At 42.1% G+C, this 21,111-nt stretch overlaps 1 protein-coding gene across 7 annotated transcripts in view; it reads left to right on the top strand.

Annotated features, from left to right (window-relative positions):
- Positions 1–21,111, top strand: part of TSC1 (TSC complex subunit 1) — a 58,902-nt gene that overhangs the window by 420 nt on the left and 37,371 nt on the right. For 5 of the 7 annotated variants that reach the window (XM_055399435.2, XM_055399429.2, XM_055399436.2 and 2 more), the window contains exon 2: positions 8,739–8,801. The exons of the other annotated variants lie outside the window; for them this stretch is intronic. The gene's annotated coding sequence lies outside the window, so the exon portion shown is untranslated. The remainder of the gene's footprint in view (positions 1–8,738; positions 8,802–21,111) is intronic. 7 annotated transcript variants of the gene reach the window in all.

The raw sequence follows: 21,111 nt of genomic DNA on the forward strand, positions 1-21,111 counted from the left end.
CCGGCACTTGGTCCCTCCTCGGCGGCGGAGGGGACCGCTGCACCCCCCCGGGCCGCGGTGCCGAGGGCAGAGGGGGAGGTGGGCCGCTTTGCCAGCCCCTGGTTCGGTGGGGTGACAGGTTCCCGCGGGGTGCGGAGAGCCGGGGAGAGACCCTCCGCGGGAGAGGCAGGTCTGGATTGGGGGGTGGGGGCTGGTGCCAGGGCTTCATGAGAGAGGTCGGGGTCGGGGGGGCGGGGAATGAATGGAGTCTGCCTGTGGGCATCGGGGACCTGCCCGGACTCGGCGTCTGCGCTGAAATTTGCATGAGCGTGTGTGCCTCGCTCCAGGTGTGCTGCTGGGTGTTTAATTGATGGTGAAAGACAGTTACCTTCCAGCCGGCAGAGGTGATTCTTAAGAGACAGCTATTTGCAGAGCCACTCCTAGACGCTCATTCATTCATTTGAGGAACTGGAGGATGAAGAACCGGCAGTCAGAGAGCCCTTTGAGAATTAAAGCTGTTTCTTTGTGTTTGCTAGTACAGAGTTCTGCTTCGGGCGTTCTGGGTTTGGAGGGGTGGGGGTGGGGGCGGGGGCGCGGTCCTCCCGACACCAGCGGCTTGTTGACGGAGCACGCACCGTGGAAGGGCTCCGCAGTCGTCACCTCCTTTAGCCCTCGCGACAAAGGGGAGAGGCAGCCACCAGGAATCCCTCCCATTTCTCAGATGAAGAAACTGAGGCCCAGAGAGATTAGGCTACCGTGCACCAAGGTCACACCTCTAGAATTCTGTGAGCCAGGATTGGAACTGGAGTCTTATTCCAAGACTGCTCCTGTCTTTGTGCTTAACATGATTCTCGTTTATCTGTTAATAGATCAGATCTGACTTGTCATTCTTCCTGATCAGGTGATTTGAGTTAATCAGTTGGCCAAGGTTTGTGCATAAGTACCTGTGTGTGCGTGCTTAATTTTGAAGAGGGGCCCACTTGCTCACATACCTTAGCTTTTGTTTGGGATGGCAGTGTTGTGACTATAAACACCGTAGTCTAAATTAGGCTGGAAAATATTTGATGTTTTCATAAAACCAATGCGTTTACTGCAGAAAGAATCCATGCTAAAATCCTTGCCGGATTTTTTATAGAAAGCATAGAAATAGCACTTCACTTGACACAGCCTAAGCTGGTAAAAGTACTAAAATAGAATAATATTCTTCTGAGATACTTGGATTTATAATTTGGGGATCAACTTGCAGTCATCTGAATTTGCACTTGTTGATAAAACGGGGCTGTAAATTTCAAGAAGCATTATAAAACCCAGCCTTGTGGGAGCCCTTGATTTACTGAGCAACCGCCTGTGATTCTTAAGTTGAACATTCCCGAGTAAACCTAGAATATGCAAATGTGGAAACTGATTTAAGGTCGTATGGGGAAATGCAAAGTTTAACGGTCGTGCATCAAGCAAATGAGGCGCCTCAGAAATAGTGAAACATCCTTTGCTATTGCCCTGGGGAGCTGCAGAATCTTCCTTTAACCACCGGGTGTAAACTTAAGGGGTGTTTATAGAAGATGTAAATGGGAAATATCCTCTTACTAAAGTTAATATCTTACGCCAAACACTCTTACATCAGGTGTATGAAAGGGCAAATGATGTAAGCTTTTTATGTTTCATGCATTTCCTGGTGTCATAAAGACTTTGGTATGTTCCTAAATTCCTAGTTAGACAGATTCCTACATTCTTACTTGTTTTCCGTTAAATTAGAGTGTCTCAAATCCTGTGACTCAGTTGTACTATGCCTGATTGGATTCTTAAGAGGGAAGACATCCCAGTCTGCGGGTGTAACATGATGCCTTCTGTTCTCATTTGTGAAGTGAAACTAAACAGTCTTGACTAGGACAGATCAAATGTATTCCTGTCTGTAGAATCATGAAATTCTGGAAACGAGAAATCTCTTCAACAGTAGTGTCTATCAAACCTTCATGCACAGGTAGCTTGCATATGTCGCTGAGGACACCCTGGATATATATTTTGGAAGAAAGTTATAGGTGATTCTGATGGCACCAGAGGTTGAGGACCAGTGGCTGAAGTTATAAGTTTGGCTGTTTTTCTTTTAATTTATAATTCACTGCAGAGGCATTTCTTAAAATAGCTTCTGACTTTTGGTGTACATAGTGGTGGGTAAGTTTGGGGCTTTGAGGTATAGCTGATTTGATCCTACAGATGTCTTTTAAAGTTTGTTAAGGTGCAGGTACCATTCTTTTCCGGGTTCTAGGGCCTTGGTGGACTAAAATTAACTTTTCCTGGAATTAATTAGATATTCTTGACTGCAGATGAGCCACATATAGCAATATATCAACCATTTCAAGCTTTTCTAAAAGTCACATAGATTTTCAAGTCCTTTGGGGGTTAAGTTAAACATTCTATGTTGATCGAATCAGGTGTTAAATGGCTTTATAATAACTAAGCAAGCCAGCGACTTTTAGCACGACCTGTTGAGTTTTTATCCTTTCCTATCACATTTTAGAAAAAGATATTCCTTGTAAGTGCCTCATATTATAAATCTCTCTTTGAGAGATTACTTTTATTGGTATTAGTTTTGTTTATCAATTAAGTAGCTGCAAGCATGAAAGAAGAGTATACTCAATAGCATTTAAACCTCTACCTTTAGCTTTTTGCTTTAAAAATAAATATTTATAACTGGCACACACTTAAACACTAAATGTTTCCCTCTCAGTGATTCATACAGTTTGTATGTGAAAAAAACTATTTTTTCCATTGGTCTGAAAAAGGTTTCAGCCCATTTAAATTGGTCTAAAATTACCATCAACAAATTTAGATTATTCCTTTTCTGCTTTGCTTTTTTTTAAAAAACTTTTTTTATTGAAGGATAATTGCTTTACAGAATTTTGTTGTTTTCTGTCAAACTTCACCATGAATCAGCCATAGGTATACATATATCTGCTTTGCTTTTTAAGCCTGTAGTTCCTAAACATTAGTAATTTAATGTCCAGTGTCTATTTTTTGTGGTGGGAGAATAAAAAAAAAACTTTAGTGTATATAAAACTTGTATAATCCCAGGACCTTGCTTATTTCTTCTTCTCTTGTGTAGTACTAACTTTATTTCTGTATAGGGAAGTAGCAAAAGGTAACAACACTTTTAAAGGTTGAATGAATTCAGATTGTCATCTAATGAGTAAAGTGCCTTAAAAACCTAGTTTTGATACAAAACAAGACATGGTAGGTAGGGGCCTAGAATTCACAGGTCACCTTCTAAAGGAGAGATGATGGCAGTAGAGCCCATGAAGTATCTGAGTGACAAGGGATAATTTTACTGTCCTGTTGGTGATGGAGGGCACACTGGGCGCGGTGAGAAGGAACAGATGTCATGACCTTACTGTCTGCAGTGGTTAAGACCTGTGCAGCTCTGAGTACCGAGCACACGAGCACAGCAGAAACATGAAGTATATCCATTTTAAACCACAGAGTGACTCTACCAGTGTTTCAAATATAAGTTATTAAGTGTTGATTTCTAAGCTTTATGTACCCAGCAGTGCATTTTGTGTAGTAGTAATATTGTTGTTATAAAGTTTGTATTTATTGGCACAATGCCAAACAGTGTGCTAAAGTTTTTGATATTCATGATCCTGTTGGCTCTTCCCAAACCTTTCAGAGACAGGATAGGGAGATGAGAAAGTGGAGGCTTCAGTAACTTATTCAGTGAGTTGAGCTAGGATTTGAATCCTGTTGGTTGACTCCAGAACCCACACATTTAATCTTTCACTTGATAAGTGGTCTGAACTGCTGAGCTGATAAACTAGTTGAAAGGTCAAAGGTTCTTAAGATTTTGGGGGCCTCAGTTCTCATCTGAGAATTTGTGGGAAGCTGTGGATCAAATAGCCTTTTCTGTCCCATCAGCTCTAACAGAATTCACACAGATAAGAAAATTTGAATAGGAACTTTACAGACTCAGCCTGAATGCCAGTTGATCATTCCAGATAGTTTACTGCTCTTAAAAATGGACTCGGGCTTTCAGAAACAAAAGCAACCCACAGATGGGAAAGGCCTAAGTCTTTTAAAGATGGACTATGTACTGCTTGTACTATAAATCATTTTATTAAAACTTTTATATTGAAAGGTTCTTTACACTTTATTGGGAAATCAACCCTCGGTGTCATGTTAGAAGAAGTTATAAGTGAGAACTCATGTGTGTAACTTGCTAAATGCTTGTCAGGCTTAGCATTCAGCCCCTGTGTACCTTTATCACCTGGCAGAATTCCACTGGGCTTTTTTCCAAGGTTTGTCCACTACCTATTTTTTTTCCTTTTGAACCTCGAAAGTATATATATATATTTTTAATATTTCTTGCCTTCCCCCTCCTTCCTAGACTAGTGGTTCAGAATCACCTGGAAGACCCCACTTCCAGATTCAAAGGTCTCAGACCAGGCTTAAATCCCCAAGTGATGGGTGTTGCTGGTGTGAGGACCACCTTTGAGACCCACAGGTGTTAGTCCTAGACTATCAAAGCTTGTGCCCTTATTCCCTAGGAGTTTTCTATTTTAGTCTTGAACTTGAAGCCTAAAGAAAACTTACAGTTTGCTCAGATTTATTTTAAGAGAAGCTCTTTTGAAACATGACACTTGGTTTATTTTCTTGGTAAATAATTTTGTTCATGCTAATAGAAAGTTAAAACATAAGAAACACTGTTTATAGACGAGGTGGTGGTTGCTGTTGTTTTAGTCACTGACTCAAAACCAGCTGTTTGGAATCCCATGGACCTGGAGCCTGCCGGGCTCCTTCTGTCCATGGGATTTCCCAGGCAAGAATACTGGAGTGGGTTGCCATTTCCTTCTCCAGGGGATCTTCCTGACCCAGGAATTGAACCTGTGTCTCCTGCTTCTCCTGCATTGCAGGCAGATTCTTTACTGTTGAGCCACCAGGGAAGTGCCTTATATTATAGAAGATGTACACCTAACCAAACTCAGTGTCTCTCCCTGCAGACAGGATACTAGAGGATCCACCTATGAAACAGGTTATGCGCTCCAGCAGATTGTCCTTTCGGGTCCCTGATGGCTAACATTCTGAATGGAGAGCCTGGAGCTCCTCCTCTGTTTATGCAACCTTGAGAGGGGACCACAACTGCTGAGACCATTTAAATCAGACATGACTATACATGTTGCCAGGTTTTGCTCTCAGCGGTTTCACTTTCACACACTTGAGTGATATTTCCTTCCATGCAGAAGTAGGAAGGGGAATTGGAGCTCATATCTTTTTTTTTAGATGCATTTGTGCCGAAGACAACTTTATTCACTTGGTAGAGTTTTCCTGTAAGAAATCACCTGAGCAGTATGGAGCCAGAGCCAGGCCTGACTGTATAAAGTGTATTATTGACATTTTATTACTGTCTGTGTTATCAGTGTACTGTTTCTCTTCTATTTGTGCTGTACTTGATAATGGCGTAGTCCATCTGTGCCTCGACCTGTGTCTGAATTGTCTTTGAACTTTCTTAGATAAAAACCTTAGTATAGAAAACAAGTTACAGTGGAAAGACGTCTGCCTGACTTTATTATACCTGTAGTTGTTTTTACATCATAGACAAGTTGTACAAAATTATCTTAGGTGATGTGATACATAGTTACGTATTTTATGTGGTTTGTGGTTCTGAAGAGTCCCAGGGGTGAGAAGGCGACACACAACACTTGATTTTCCAAAAGTCTGAATATTCAACTGATATTTTCAGATAAAATACTTCCTAAAGGTGTTTGGGTGCCTAGCACGAGTGTTTCATAAAGGTGTGCACAGCTCTTAGCGCTCTCGCAGCTTGTGATGCAGGTATGCTGGGCAGAGATGTGTGAAAAACTGTGTACAGGTCGCTAGTGACACCGCCGCATGATGGTCATCTCCACGTGATGGTCTAGCTGGAGTCCGTGTGTGCCCCGTGTATACAGGCCATCTCTCTCCTGCTAACAACACCGCCACATGATGGTCTGGCTGCCGTGTGTGCCCTGTGTATACAAGCCATCTCTCTGTAAACACCTGAAGAGGGAAAGGAAGATGAAATGTGAAAACAAGTTGGCCTGTGCTCCTCCTGCTTCATCTCAAAACACTGAAGCACAGAGTTCGCGTCTTCTTTCTAGAACCTACCCTTTATTTTTATTCAGAGAGACTTCTTCATTGCCCTCATAAAAGGGCAATTACCGTGTTGCTTTCAGGTGAGATACCGCTTTGTTGTCAGACATCAAAGAGGCAGGGTCTAGGTCTGAGGGCATGTTTCCTTTTTAATTTGGCTTTTGAAGGTAAGAACATGCATTGGCCCTGTTACGCTCTGACAGGTGTTTCCATCCGAACCTCTCAGGGGGACATGTTTTTGAGGAGGGTCTTCTGCATTCCTCACTTCTGAGCAGCAAGTTCACAGGTCACATGATTTTCCCTAGTAGTACCTCCATGGGGCAGGATTTAAATATAAGTGAACAGGTAAACACTTCCAAATATAAATAATGGCAGGTAGCCCTTGGACTCGCCAACACTTATCACCATTACCATCTTTTAGCATGGTGGTAACGGAGAAGGCAATGGCAAGCCACTCCAGTACTATTGCCTAGAAAATCCAATGGATGGAGGAGCCTGGTAGGCTGCAGTCCGTGGGGTCGCTAGGGGTCGGACACGACTGAGTGACTTTACTTTCACTTTTCACTTTCACACATTGGAGAAGGAAATGGCAAACCACTCCAGTGTTCTTGCCTGGAGAATCCCAGGGACGGGGGAGCCTGGTGGGCTTCCGTCTATGGGGTCACACAGAGTCGGACACGACTGAAGTGACTTAGCCGCAGCAGCATGGTGGTAAAGATGTTGTCTTAATGTCGAGCATTGGACAAAAACCGTTCTGACTTTCTATGCCAACTTCTTTATCTGTGTCAGTGATCCTGGCTGGACAGGCTACGAGATCACATCTGATACTACATCCTAATTTTACCCTTGCCTTAGATGTTCCTTTTCAGGTAAAACATCCAACTGCCATTAATTGCAAGAGGAGTCTGCATGGCTCCCTGGACTCACAGCTGACTTTAACGTTCTCAAGATTAGAGGCTCCAGGGTTTTGACTGCAGCCCTTCTGGGGAGTGACTGGGCAAGCACTCCCTGTCTGCATGGTTTGCTTGGCCTCCTCGGAAGGCTTGCCTCTGCCCAGCTTTGCGCACACACTTGGAGTACTCTGCTGAGGACCGCTGGTACTGAATGCCTAGAATGTGTTCCACAGGAAAGATAATTACCCCATCATCTGAGCATGAAATTTTAACTGTGCGAGAGCTGCCCGACACAGTAGTTCAACCTTGGCCAGGATCATATATTAAAGGGCTTGCTTCTGGGCTCTTCCGTGTTGAGTGTAATTAGGCCTATATTGTGTATGAGGTTCAGCTGCCATGTCTACATCCCACCCTGGAATGGCTACCAAAGAAGCTGGTGAACTCTTTGTTGAGCCACACAGGGTATATTTGCCCGTTGGGTGCCCGACGCTGACATAGGCCTTGGGTGTTCACCCGTGGACCCAACAGGTGGTTGCAGTGCCCATGGAGCTCATGGTCTAATCAGGCTGTACCTGAATGTAGTCTGAAGGACCCACATTTTAGAAAGCAAACTGGGATGTATATATATTCATGTTAAACATGGATATTTAATATAATTTAGAAAGGAGAGCAGGAGAAGGAAATAGAAAAATGCTAGCTGTTCTCAAATATTTTATGTTTGTCATGCAGAGGGATTAGGTTAAGGCGGTGCTATTTTGAAGGCCGAGTTCACCTTTGTACATTTATTTAAGAAATATTCTGACTCCTAGTCATTCCGTCAGCAAGTCCCAGACTCTGTGGCAGCTGCAGGAGGAACAGTGCTGAGGAAGCTCCTGGCTTTGCTTGCCTGGAATTCCTGTGCTGGTGATGGGGACACGCTCAGTAACTCACTGCACTCATTTAATTGGGTCGTGGTCAGTGACACCAAGAAACACAGGCTACAGAGAGCACGTGCCGGGCCTGACCCGGTCTGGGTGTGAGTGGAGGGAAGTGAAGGCTTCTCTGAGGAAGCGCTTGTTCAGGCAGAGAATTTGAGGCTGAAGACTGAGCTCGGGAGCCGGCAGCGGTCGGGTCTCGGGCCCAGGGACTGCTCGTACCTGGTCCTGAAGTGGAGAGCACACAGGTCAGCTGGGAGAAGGTGAGGCTGGGGGCAGCGTTGCAGGGGCAGGGGGCGTCTGGGGGCCCAGGACGTGCTTCATGCTGGGCGCTGTTCTTCCTCCTGGGGCGCCTCGGGTAGTTACTCTGCCCCCACGCAGCCTTAGGAGGTGGGTGCCACGGCTCTTCTCTCCGTACAGATGGCAGGATTTAAGGTTAGACGTTAGAGACGTGCGGTCAGCCAGCCAGAGTTACACGGCTGCTCAGTGGCGGAGCCTGGGGTTTTCTACTCTGAGCTCTAATTCTAGAGCCTGTCCTGCCCGTGCATTTACTGCCCACTCATTTATAGCTCTAATAAAGACAGTTAGCAAAAGGTAGACTTTACAAGTTCAGCGCAATAAGAATTTTCCCGCAGCCAGCTGTTCAGAAATGTAGATGGGGAGAGGCCCGGGCACCCAGTGATTCCGAGTGTTCATTCCAGTGGAAACCAGATGAACACCTGTCAGGGATGGGGTGGAGCGGGGAGCCAGTGAACCCCAACCCCCCTCTGACGGCGTCCGGGATCTCACTGCAGCGTGAGATTGTGATTTACAGATACTTGTTTTTTCTCTCCAGTGACCATGAAAGACACCAGGTTGACAGCACAGGAAACTGAAGTACCAATTGTCCCCAGAACAGGTGAGATGTGAGCTCAGCGCAGCGGCTGTGGGGGAGCAGAGGGGAGGGGAGGGTCATTTATCTTGTCTGTGGTTGCACTGGTGCAAGGAGGTTTCTTTGCATTCAGGATGTAATGTTGATGGTTTTAGCTGTTTGCCAGTAACTGGACCTTCTGTGCGTGCGTAATTAGTCAAATTACCGGTAATTTATTAACGGCTTATTCAGTGCCAGGCATGGTGTTAAGTGCATCCTATGGTTATTTTCCTCTACACAGCCATACTTTTGGTGTGTCTTCATTTTGCAGATAAGGAATTGGGCTCCGAAATGTTACGTAATTTTCCTGAAGTTGTATAGCTGGTGCTTGCTGTACCCGCGACGCAAATCAGTTCTAACAGCAAAATTTGGTTTTAACCACTAAATAAAATTGAATCCTGAGTGTTTTGAGCAAGCCATTTAACTAGCACAGAGGTTCTCAACCCTGGCTGTGCCTTAAAAACCCACATGGGTCTGTGAGAACAAACCAGATGTCCTGTCTGGACCCTGCCCTTAACCTGCTCTGGAGTGAGGCCTGGGCTTCAGGATTTCATAGCCTGTCCAGGTTATTCTGGTGTACGAACTCGGCTGAGGACCCCTGAGCTAATGAGTTAGCATTTACACCTTAATATGGCTTTGTCTATTACTTGTCTTAATCAGCTTTCTGAGGATGAGATACATGCTATCGTGGTTTCTAAGAGCTGGAGGACTCTCAGAGTCCTAGAATATATCCTTCCTAAATACAGGGCTCTGGCATGTCTGTGGCTAGGAGTGTAGCCGGGGTGATAGAGGCAGGAGTGCGCAGTGCAGCGGCTTTCTGTCTGTAGGAGGGCGTAAGGAAGATGGGAGGCATTCCGTCTGCCGTCTTTGTACACGGAAGGCTGGTGGGGGTCATCTGATGCCTCCATGGTTGCCCTTTGCTGCATTGTCACTGTCTGCCTCATCTTACGTCATAAGAATTACCAAATAACGTGAGGATTTTGGCCTTAAAGCTTGCTGTCTGTTCACATACAGGGTCTTAATACAGATTGTAGACTCACAAGAAGGTGGAAGAAGCATTATTCCCTCACGAGTACGGAAGACTTTCTCGAGTTTGACTTTTCATTAAAAAAAATTTTTTTTTAATTTTTATTTATTTATTTATTTATTTTGGCTATACTGAGTCTTCATTGCTGGATGGCTTTCTCTGGTTGTGGCAAGCGGGGCCGTCTCATTGCGGCAGCTTCTCTTGTTGGGGAGCACAGACTCTAGAGTGCATGGGCTTCAGTGGTTGTGGCGCACGGGTTCAGTTGTCCTGCAGCATGTGGAATCTTCTGGACCGGGGTCAAACCTGGGTCCCCTGCACTGGCAGGTGGATTCTTAATCTTGGACTGGTGGTCCAAGGAAGTCCCATTTTTAAGCATTTTATGTGTACTTCACCCTGTCCATTGTTGGAAGGCCACTGAATATGTATTTGAACCCAGTGTCAGATGGTCCTGTTCATATCCTTGAGGCCCAAGCTGAATGTCACACATCAGAAATCTCAGGTTGTATTAAATATTTTTCAATATTGCACATGTTTTATGTTTCAGTAGTCATATTGTTAAAGTTTGAAATTTTAATGTAGGAAAGGTACTTGGTCAGCACCGTCAGCTGCTGGATTGCTCCTGTGTTAGCGCATGTGTGATACTAGAAAGATGTCCCTCTTCAGCTGCCACTTTTAGTCCCATCACTAACCTTTGTGGACAAGCAGAATGGAATTCAGGAAAGTTTCTGGTAAATTATATTTTAGAAGGAACCAGTACCTGGAATTCATAGCTTGGTCAAGCCTCAATGATCCTTCATCTTAAAGCCACCTTAGCAATTATTGACAGCCTATGTCAGTCATCTTGAAAAGCTTTTTGTTTAAATTTTTAGCCCCCAAAATGCAAGACAAAAACTACAAGAAATTGTCTTCTATAACGGTTTTGTAAGATCTGTTTTGAAATTTTTGATTAGTGAGTATAAAGTATGTTTGAGTATTTCATTTTTTTCTTAATATTGTTTTTTTCATATTCTTTGTGAATATTCATATTCTTTTTTCATATTCTTTGTGATGATTTATCATGGATATTGATGACTGTGGTTTGGGTTTTTTTTTTCATGTTTTAAAATTTAGGTAACAAGCTGGCATTTTATTTTTAATTCACCTTCACAAGACGTGTGGTGTTCCCAAATCTGACTTTTTCTTGAAAGACTACAAATTAGGATTGTAAATTAAATGAAGTTATTAAATGGTTATTTTTTATAATAAATGTAAAACAATTCTGTAAAAGTTAGAATTAAAATATACTTTAATTTCTGTTGTGTAGCCAGGTATTGTTAAAAGTTTTATAAACATTTGGCTCAAAGAATAATTACTGTTATTTGTAAAGCTATCTAGTGAACCTACCTTCTTGATACTCATTAATATATTTAACTGTTTGAAAGTCCTTAATTGTTTTCGAGCGTAAAAATCACATTAACTGAAGATTTTATTTTTAATAATGATGAATAAATATTGTATTGATGGAATTTCAGTTTATAAAACACAGAGCTTAGATATTTCATCTGGAATGTTTTCCCTTTGTTCCGATATTAACGGTAATCCTAAATGCATGCCTGTCCACGTTACAGACATTATGTGGATTACGTATGGTGGTAACATTAACATATCCTTGCTGGTCACACATACACAGTCAGGGATCCCAGATATGCTGCTAAAGTGAGTGATTGACCATTCAACTTTCAGTCCTACAGACCAAGGCCACAGCCAGATTTGGGCCAAAAATAGAAACTAAAATTGAACTTTGGTAAATCCCTGTTTTCCATGCTTTTGAGACCATGCTAAGTGTTCTGTTTGATCAAATCTGGTTACCAGTGTAGAGGTTCAGTCTGGTTTATTCAGAAGTAGTGACTTAGAACCCCCCTGTTGCTTTAGATTAAGTGGTCTGGGAGGCCTCTCCAAGATGGTGACATTTTGAGCAGAGACTTGAAACCAACAGCAGCATGAGGATCTGGGAGAAAAGCACTGCAAGGACGGAGGCAACAGCAAGTGCAGAGGCCTGAGCAGGGCGCTGTTTCCCTGAGCTTTAGAAACCTGAGACTAGAGCTAGATGGCAGGGTGCGGTGAAGCAGGCCGGGGGGAGTGGGACTTCACAGCCTCCCCGTCAGGTGCGCCTGACAGCCACAGGGGAGCTGACTCTTGTGAGCTCCGTGGGGAGCTGCTGGATGATTTTTACATGGGAGCAGTGGAGTCTGATTTCCCCGTTTCACAGTGCCTTGGTGGTGTTGTAGGGGAGAGGAGTGATGGAGACTGCTGGTCCCTCGTCATTAAGGGGATACGATGGAGGCTCGGACTGGGGTGAAACAGAAGGGGAAGTCGATGGGCTTGCCAGAGGATTAGATGTGAGCATTAGAGTCAAGGATGTCACCTAGACGTCGGCTGAAGACTGATGGTTGTGCCTATTACCGAGGTCCAGGAGACTGTCAGAGGGACAGGTTTTGGGGTGGGGAGTGGGTCATGAGTCATGAAAGTCATGACTCCCCAATAAACAGTGTCATTGATAGCACTGTACTGTGCTGTGTGACCACCAACGGTAATATCAAACTAAACAAAATGTTGCTTTGGTGTGTAGGGTACAGAAATGTATGAACTCGGGTACTGAACTTTCGGCTTCTCCCATCTCCTGTTTCCTGTGCTTGGTTACTTCCAAAATGGAAGCAAGACTTCCATGGTGAAAGCGGATGCCTGATGAGCCTGTGGCGCTAACCTCTCAGTGACTTTCCCTTGTCTCCTCTAGGCTGTGAAGTGTGTTTAACGTGTGTACAACTCACCCACTCCCACCACATCCAGCTGGAGCTGGCCCCTTCCCTCCCTTGTGTACTTACTGAACTGTGTCCATTGCCTGCTCATGTATGTCTAGCTCTTCATGGCACACACGAAGTCTTTCTTCCCTACTTAGCACCCTGCACTTAACCAAATATTTGAATAAGTTTACAAAGGAGAGAGATTCCGGTCATGGAACTAATTCCAAAGGCTTATGATTGAACTCCCGAGAGGGCTTTTTAGAATGTCAAAAATCCTTGAACTTGAGGCACTTAAATGAAAAATCCCACAAAAAGCCCATGATTTTTATTTTTCCTGGGAATAAGAAAAATATGATTGAAAGGTAGAATTTTAGAACTGAGGAAACAAGCAACAGAAGCTTGTTGCCAAAAAAATGTACAAGTGTATTTTAGACTAAAACATTATTTTTGCTTTCTGTAAAGCACTTGGAAAGAGTAGCCTCCAGAAACCAGACTTTATACCTAAATTACAGCCTGAAAAACAAGTGAGGTGGTCCGTGATGGTCAGCCCTGAGTACCGCCAAGTTGACTGGATGGGCGCCATCTTTGTTTAGTCACTGCTCCGGGCTGCCTGCATTTGGATGAGCAGCTCAGACATGACTGTCTTCTGAGCCCACAGAAGACAGACTCAGGAGTCTCAGTAGCCTGAGACAAGGTAAGTGTCTGCTTTACTGGCACAAAACCAAACTTAGGGGCAAAATACCTTTAAGAATCATTTGTGAGTTACCCGAACTAGAAATGAGTATGGGGATAAGCTGATAAGCTAGATAAATGTGCTGTTAAAGTCATTTTGAAAGTGGTGACCCAAAGATTTTCACCAGCATTCGTAATGATGATATGTGAGTACCACTCAGTGAGTGTTTATTTGTGCCAGGTACTGTGCTTAACTGTGTGATATAGGTTACCTCATTTAATCCTTTGAATGAACAATAAACCCTGACAGGTTGGTATTATCTTCACTTGTGAATTTAATATAATCCAACTTACAATAAGGTGAAATTTGTTTCTGTTTTCAGCTTTGAACTTTTACAGTAAACCTTACTGGTTATGGTCTCACATTTCTGAGTCCTTTGAAATGACTTCCTTTATGATTTACCTGTCGGATTTATACTTATGTAAATATAAATTTGTATTATATTTGTATCATATAGCATGCTTTCTATATTGAGATTTCCCATAAAAAATTCATCTATATGTTTTAATTGATCTTTCTGGCTAATGAATTTCTGATTCACCAAGAGAAAAATCAGTGAATATCACCAGGTTGTAATTAAACAAGAGCATAGATAATAAGAAGTTAATACTCACCAGTTTCAGGGGGTCATTCCTCTTTAAATTTGGCATTCTTTTTTTTTTTTTTTTAAAAAGAATTTTATTAAAAAAGCACAAATGCAAAGAAATGAACAGAGGAAAATTTATGCGTCGAACCTGGACTGGTCACTTATGATAATATACATGCTACAATTCCATTCTCTCCAATCATTCCACCTTCACCCTCTCCCACAGAGTCCCAAAGACTGTTCTAAATGCCTATGTCTCTTTTGCAGTCTCTTATACAGGGTTCAGGTTACCATTTTTCTAAATTCCATATATATGCGTTAATATACGGTATTGATGTTCTTCTTTCTGGCTTACTTCACTCTGTATAATTGGCTCCAATTTCATCCACCTCATTAAAACTGATTCAAATGCATTCTTTTTGATGGCTGAGAAATACTCCATTGTGTATATGTACCAAAGCTTTCTTATCCATTCATCTGCAGATGGACATCTAGGTTGCTTCCATGTCCTGGCTATTATAAACAGTGCTGCAATGAACATTGGAGTACATGTGTCTCTTTCAATTCTGGTTTCCTCGGTGTGTATGCCCAGGAGTGCGATCGCTGGATCATATGGCAGTTCTATTTCCAGTTTTCTGAGGAATCTCCACACTGTTCTCCATAGTGGCTGTACTAGTTTGCATTCCCACCAACAGTGTAAGAGGGTTCCCTTCTCTCCACACCCTCTCCAGCACTTATTGCATGTAGACTTTTGGATAGCAGCCATTCTGACTGGTGTGAAATGGTATCTCATTGTGGTTTTGATTTGCATTTCTCTGATGATGAGGGATGTTGAGCATTTTTTCATGTGTTTATTAGCCATCTTTATGTCTTCTTTGGAGAAATGTCTGTTTAGTTCTTTGGCCCATTTTTTGATTGGGTCACTTAGTTTTCTGGAATTAAGCTGCAGGAGCTGCTTGTATAATTTGGAGATTAATCCTTTATCAGTTGCTTCATTTGCTATTATTGTCTCCCATTCTGAAGGTTGTCTTCTCACCTTGCTTAGAGTTTCCTTTGCTGTGCAGAAGCTTTTGATTTTAATTAGGTCCCATTTGTTTATTTTTGCTTTTATTTCCAATATTCTGGGAGGTGGGTCTTGGAGGATCCTGCTGTGATTTATGTCGGAGAGTGTTTTGCCTACGTTCTCCTCTAGGAGTTTTATAGTTTCTGGTCTTACATTTAGATCTTTAATCCATTTTGAGTTTATTTTGGTGTATGGTGTTAGGAAGTGTTCTAGTTTCATTCTTTTACAAGTGGCTGACCAGTTTTCCCAGCACCACTTGTTAAAGAGACTGTCTTTTCTCCATTTTATATTCTTGCCTCCTTTGTCGAAGATAAGGTGTCCATAGGAGCGTGGGTTTATCTCTGGGCTTTCTATTTTGTTCCATTGATCTATATTTCTGTCTTTATGCCAGTACCATACTGTCTTGATGACTGTGGCTTTGTAATAGAGCCTGAAGTCCGGCAGGTTAATTCCCCCAGTTCCATTCTTCTTCCTCAAGATTGCTTTGGCTATTCGAGGTTTTTTGTATTTCCATACAAATTGTGAGATTATTTGTTCTAGTTCTGTGAAAAATATTGTTGGTAGCTTGATAGGGATTGCATTGAATGTATAAATTACTTTGGGTAGTATACTCATTTTTACAATATTTATTCTTCCAATCCACGAACACGGTATATTTCTCCATCTATTCATGTCCTCTTTGATTACTTTCACTAGTGTTTTATAGTTTTCTATGTACAAGTCTTTTGTTTCCTTAGGTAGATATATTCCTAAGTATTTAATTGTTTTCATTGCAACAGTGAATGGAATAGTTTCCTTAATTTCTCTTTCTATTTTCTCATTATTAGTGTATAGGAATGCAAGGGATTTCTGTGTGTTGATTTTATATCCTGCAACTTTGCTGTAATCATTGATTAGCTCTAGTAGTTTTCTGGTAGAGTCTTTAGGGTTTTCTGTGTAGAGGATCATGTCATCAGCGAACAGTGAAAGCTTTACTTCTTCTTTTCCAATTTGTATTCCTTTTATGTCTTTTTCTGCTCTGATTGCTGTGGCCAAAACTTCCAGAACTATGTTGAATAGTAGTGGTGAGAGTGGGCACCCTTGTCTTGTTCCTGACTTTAGGGGAAATGCTTTCAGTTTTTCACCATTGAGGATAATGTTTGCTGTGGGTTTGTCATATATAGCTTTTATTATGTTGAGGTATGTCCCTTCAATTCCCACTTTCTGGAGAGTTTTTATCAAAAATGGATGTTGAATTTTGTCGAAGGCTTTCTCTGCATCTATTGAGATAATCATATGATTTTTATTTTTCAGTTTGTTAATGTGGTGTATTACGTTGATTGATTTGCGTATATTGAAGAATCCTTGCATTCCTGGGATAAAGCCCACTTGGTCATGATGTATGATCTTCTTAATGTGTTGTTGGATTCTGATTGCTAGAATTTTGTTAAGGATTTTTGCATCTATGTTCATCAGTGATATTGGCCTATAGTTTTCTTTTTTTGTGGGGTCTTTACCAGGTTTTGGGATTAGGGTGATGGTGGCCTCATAGAATGAATTTGGAAGTTTCCCTTCCTCAGCTATTTTCTGGAAGAGTTTGAGTAGAATAGGTGTTAGCTCTTCTCTAAATTTTTGGTAGAATTCAGCTGTGAAGCCGTCTGGACCTGGGCTTTTGTTTACTGGGAGATTTTTGATTACAGTTTCAATTTCCGTGCTTGTGATGGGTTTGTTCAGATTTTCTATTTCTTCCTGGTTCAGTTTTGGAAAGTTGTACTTTTCTAGGAATTTGTCCATTTCTTCCAGGTTATTCATTTTATTGCCATATAATTGCTGATAGTATTCTCTAATAATCCTTTGTATTTCTGTGTTGTCAGTTGTGATCTCTCCATTTTCATTTCTAATTTTATTGATTTGGTTCTTCTCCCTTTGTTTCTTGATGGGTCTGGCTAGTGGTTTGTCAATTTTATTCACCTTCTCAAAGAACCAGCTTTTGGCTTTGTTGATTTTTGCTATGGTCTCTTTTGTTTCTTTTGCATTTATCTCTGCCCTAATTTTTATGATTTCTTTCCTTCTACTGACCCTGGGGTTCTTCATTTCTTCCTTTTCTAGTTGCTTTAGATGTAGAGTTAGGTTATTTAGTTGACTTTTTTCTTGTTTCTTGAGGTATGCCTGTATTGTTATGAACTTCCCCCTTAGCACTGCTTTTACAGTGTCCCAGAGGTTTTGGGTTGTTGTGTTTTCATTTTCATTCATTTCTATGCATATTTTGATGTCTCTTTTGATTTCTTCTATGATTAGTTCATTATTCAGCAGCGTGTTGTTCAGTCTCCATATGTTGGCACTTTTAACAGTTATTCTCCTGTAATTGAGATCTAATCTTACTGCATTGTGGTCAGAAAAGATGCTTGGAATGATTTCAGTTTTTTTGAATTTACCAAGGCTAGATTTATGTCCCAGGATGTGATCTATCCTGGAAAAGGTTCCGTGTGCGCTTGAGAAAAAGGTGAAATTCATTGTTTTGGGGTGAAATGTCCTATAGATATCTATTAGGTCTAACTCTTCTATTATATCATTTAAAGATTGTGTTTCCTTGTTAATTTTCTGTTTAGTTGATCTATCCATAGATGTAAGTGGGGTGTTAAAATCTCCCACTATTATTGTGTTATTGTTAATTTCCCCTTTCATACTTGTTAGTAATTGTCTTACATATTGCGGTGCTCCTATGTTAGGTGCATAAATATTTATAATTGTTATATCTTCTTCTTGGATTGATCCTTTGATCATTATGTAGTTTCCTTCTTTGTCTCGTTTCACAGCCTTTGTTTTAAAGTCTATTTTATCTGATATGAGTATTGCTACTCCTGCTTTCTTTTGGTCTCTATTTGCATGGACTATCTTTTTCCAGCCCTTCACTTTCAGTCTGTATGCGTCCCTCGTTTTGAGGTGGGTCTCTTGTAGACAACATATATGGGGGTTTTGTTTTTGTATCCATTCAGCCAGCCTTTGTCTTTTGGTTGGGGCGTTCAACCCATTTACATTTAAGGTAATTATTGAAAAGTAGGATCCCGTAGCCATTTTCTTTATTGCTTTGGGTTCAAGTTTATACACTCTTTCTGTGATTCCTGTCTATAGAAGATCCTTTAGCATTTGTTGGAGAGCTGGTTTGGTGATGCTGAATTCCCTCAGCTTTTGCTTGTCTGTAAAGCTTTTGATTTCTCCTTCATATTTGAATGAGATCCTTGCTGGGTATAGTAATCTGGGCTGTAGGTTATTTTCTTTCATCACTTTAAGTATATCTTGCCACTCCCTTCTGGCCTGAAGAGTCTCTGTTGAAAGATCAGCTGTTATCCTTATGGGAATCCCCTTGAGTGTTATTTGCTGCTTTTCCCTTGCTGCTTTTAATATTTGTTCTTTGTGTTTGATCTTTGTTAATTTGATTAATATGTGTCTTGGAGTATTTCGCCTTGGGTTTATCCTGTTGGGGACTCTCTGGATTTCTTGGACTTGGGTGATTATTTCTTTCCCTATTTTAGGGAAGTTTTCAACTATTATCTCCTCAAGTATTCTCTCATGGTCTTTCTTTTTGTCTTCTTCTTCTGGGACTCCTATGATTCGAATGTTGGAGCGTTTAACATTGTCCCAGAGGTCTCTAATTTTGTCCTCCTTTCTTTTAATTCGTTTTTCTTTTTTCCTCTCTGTTTCATTTATTTCTACAATTCTATCTTCTAGTTCGCTTATCCTGTCTTCTGCCTCTGTTATTCTACTGTTTGTTCCCTCCAGAGTGTTTCTGATCTCATCTATTGCATTATTCATTGTATATTGACTCTTTTTTATTTCCTCTAAGTCCTTATTAAATCTTTCTTCCATCTTCTCAATCCTTTTCTCCAGGTTATTTATCTGTAACTCCATTTTACTTTCAAGATTTTGAATCATTTTCACCATCAAAATTCGAAATTCTTTATCAGGTAGATTCCCTATATCTTCTTCTTTTGTTTGTGTTGGTGGGCAATTATCTTGTTCCTTTACTTGCTGGGTATTTCTCTGCCTCTTCATCTTGCTTATATTGCTTTGCTTGGGGTGTCCTTTCCCTCTTCTTGCAGTTTGTGGAGTTCTCTTTATTATGTAGTTTCTTCGCTGTGTGTGGGGTTGGACAGGTGACTTGTCCGGGTTCCCTGGTTAGGGAAGCATGTGTCAGTATTCTGGTGGGTGGAGCTGGATTTCTTCTCTTTCCTTTAGAAGACAATGGGCTACTTTTCTGGGAGCCTGATGTCCTCTGCCAGTATTCAGAAGTTGTTTTGTGGACTTTACTCCACGTTCAAATGTTCTTCTGATGAATTTGTGGGGAAGAAAGTGGTCTCGCCGTCTTGTTCCTTCCTCCCCAGAACACTGGATTCTTATATTCCACTTGGTCGTGGAGTATCTCTTCCCAGCTGCTCCAGCAAGGCGCAGCCGCTGCAGCTTACCTTGGACGAGGGGTATCTCCTCAAGGCCGCCCCTCCTGCTTTGAATGTGGATCAGCTCCTCCCGGCCCTCCGGTGCCCAAGCAGCCACCGCCTCCTGGACGTGGTACAGCTCCTCTCGGCCACCGCCCTAACTCTGGGCGCGGGGCAGCTCCTCTCAGCCACGATTCTGCACGTGGTCGGTTGCGCCGGGAGCCGGGCGTCTCTCGCGTCTGCGCCGCCGGGAGCCGGGCGTCTCTCGCGTCTAAATTTGGCATTCTAATAGGAGGAGCTTAACTCTTCATTAGCAGAGTTTTTCCTTAGTGTGGTGTTTCTCAAATGGGGCTTATTTACCCTTAAAAGAATTATTCTGGAGTGCTTATTAAAATGAAGATTCCTGAGTCCACAATTCAGTTCCAAAATGGGCCCAGAAAGTTAGATCTCAGGTGATTTTAACACATACTGAAGCCTGAGAACAGTTCCTTTTTTTAAGTATGTATTTTTATTTATGTATTAATATTTAGTTGACCATGCTGGGTCTTAGTTGCAGCATGCAGGATCTTTAGCTGTAGCTTGTGGTGTCTAGTTCCCTGACCAGTGATTAAACCTTTGCCCCCTGCTTTGGGAGCACAGAGTCTTAGTCACTGGACCACGAGTTCCAGAACTGTGACTTTAGCTTATTCAAAGATAAGCAAATACAAATTAAGAGTATGTTTTAATGTGGCTGCAAGTGCCATATACAGTTGTTGGTCTGAGAGCTGAGCCACCTACGTTCTGCTTTACTGTGGGACCTTGGCAGAATTATTTATCCTTTTTGAGTATCCATACTCTGATTTGTAAAATAAAGATAATATCTGCCTGCCTTACAGTCACTGTGATGATTAGAACCACGAGTTAGTTTAATGTCATGTTTATGGACTTAGGGCTTTGAGTGAAGTACATTTGGAGTCAAATTTCAGTTCTTCCGGTTTTGCCCCCTGCCATGGACGGAGGAGCCTGGTGGGCTGCAGTCCATGGGGTCGTGAAGAGCCGGACAAGACTGAGCGACTTCACTTTCACTTTTCACTTTCACACATTGGAGAAGGAAATGGCAACCCACTCCAGTGTTCTTGCCTGGAGAATCCCAGGGACGGTGGAGCCTGGTCGGCTGCCGTCTACAGGGTCGCACAGAGTCGGACATGACTGAAGCGATTTAGCAGCAGCAGCAGCTTTGTGACACTAAGCAAATAGCTTGATCTCTGTTCCTCTCCCTGTAAAACGGGGGATAAACAAACCAATCATACTGTAGTTACATATGGAGTATATTTGATGATGTTTGCGAAGGGTATGCAGTGCCTGTCTAAGAAATGGTAGCTGTTTTTACAAATACAGCTTTAAAAACCATAGTGGGGAGAAATGAATGGTTGCAAGTGTGTCTAGTGACATGTGGAGAGTGAGCTGCTTTTTTATATATAAAGTGTTTGCTCCACTGCCATGAAGGACTGAGTATTTGATGGTGCAGGGTTTGCCCTGATGCCCCTGTTCATTCACACCCACTTGGCTGTAACCAGCTGCATTGGAGTATGGGGTTGGTGTCTGGAATGAGGGGCATAAACTGAAAACAGAGGAACCATCCCTGGTTGAAATCAGGTTTCTAACTCCTACACTTGTAACCTAACTGGCCATACTGTCTTCTAGACACTGATGGGATT

The sequence above is a fragment of the Moschus berezovskii genome, chromosome 11, assembly GCF_049115385.1.
Source record: "Moschus berezovskii isolate FMDL1 chromosome 11, NW_MosBer_1.0, whole genome shotgun sequence".
In the NCBI taxonomy this organism is placed as follows: Eukaryota; Metazoa; Chordata; class Mammalia; order Artiodactyla; family Moschidae; genus Moschus; species Moschus berezovskii.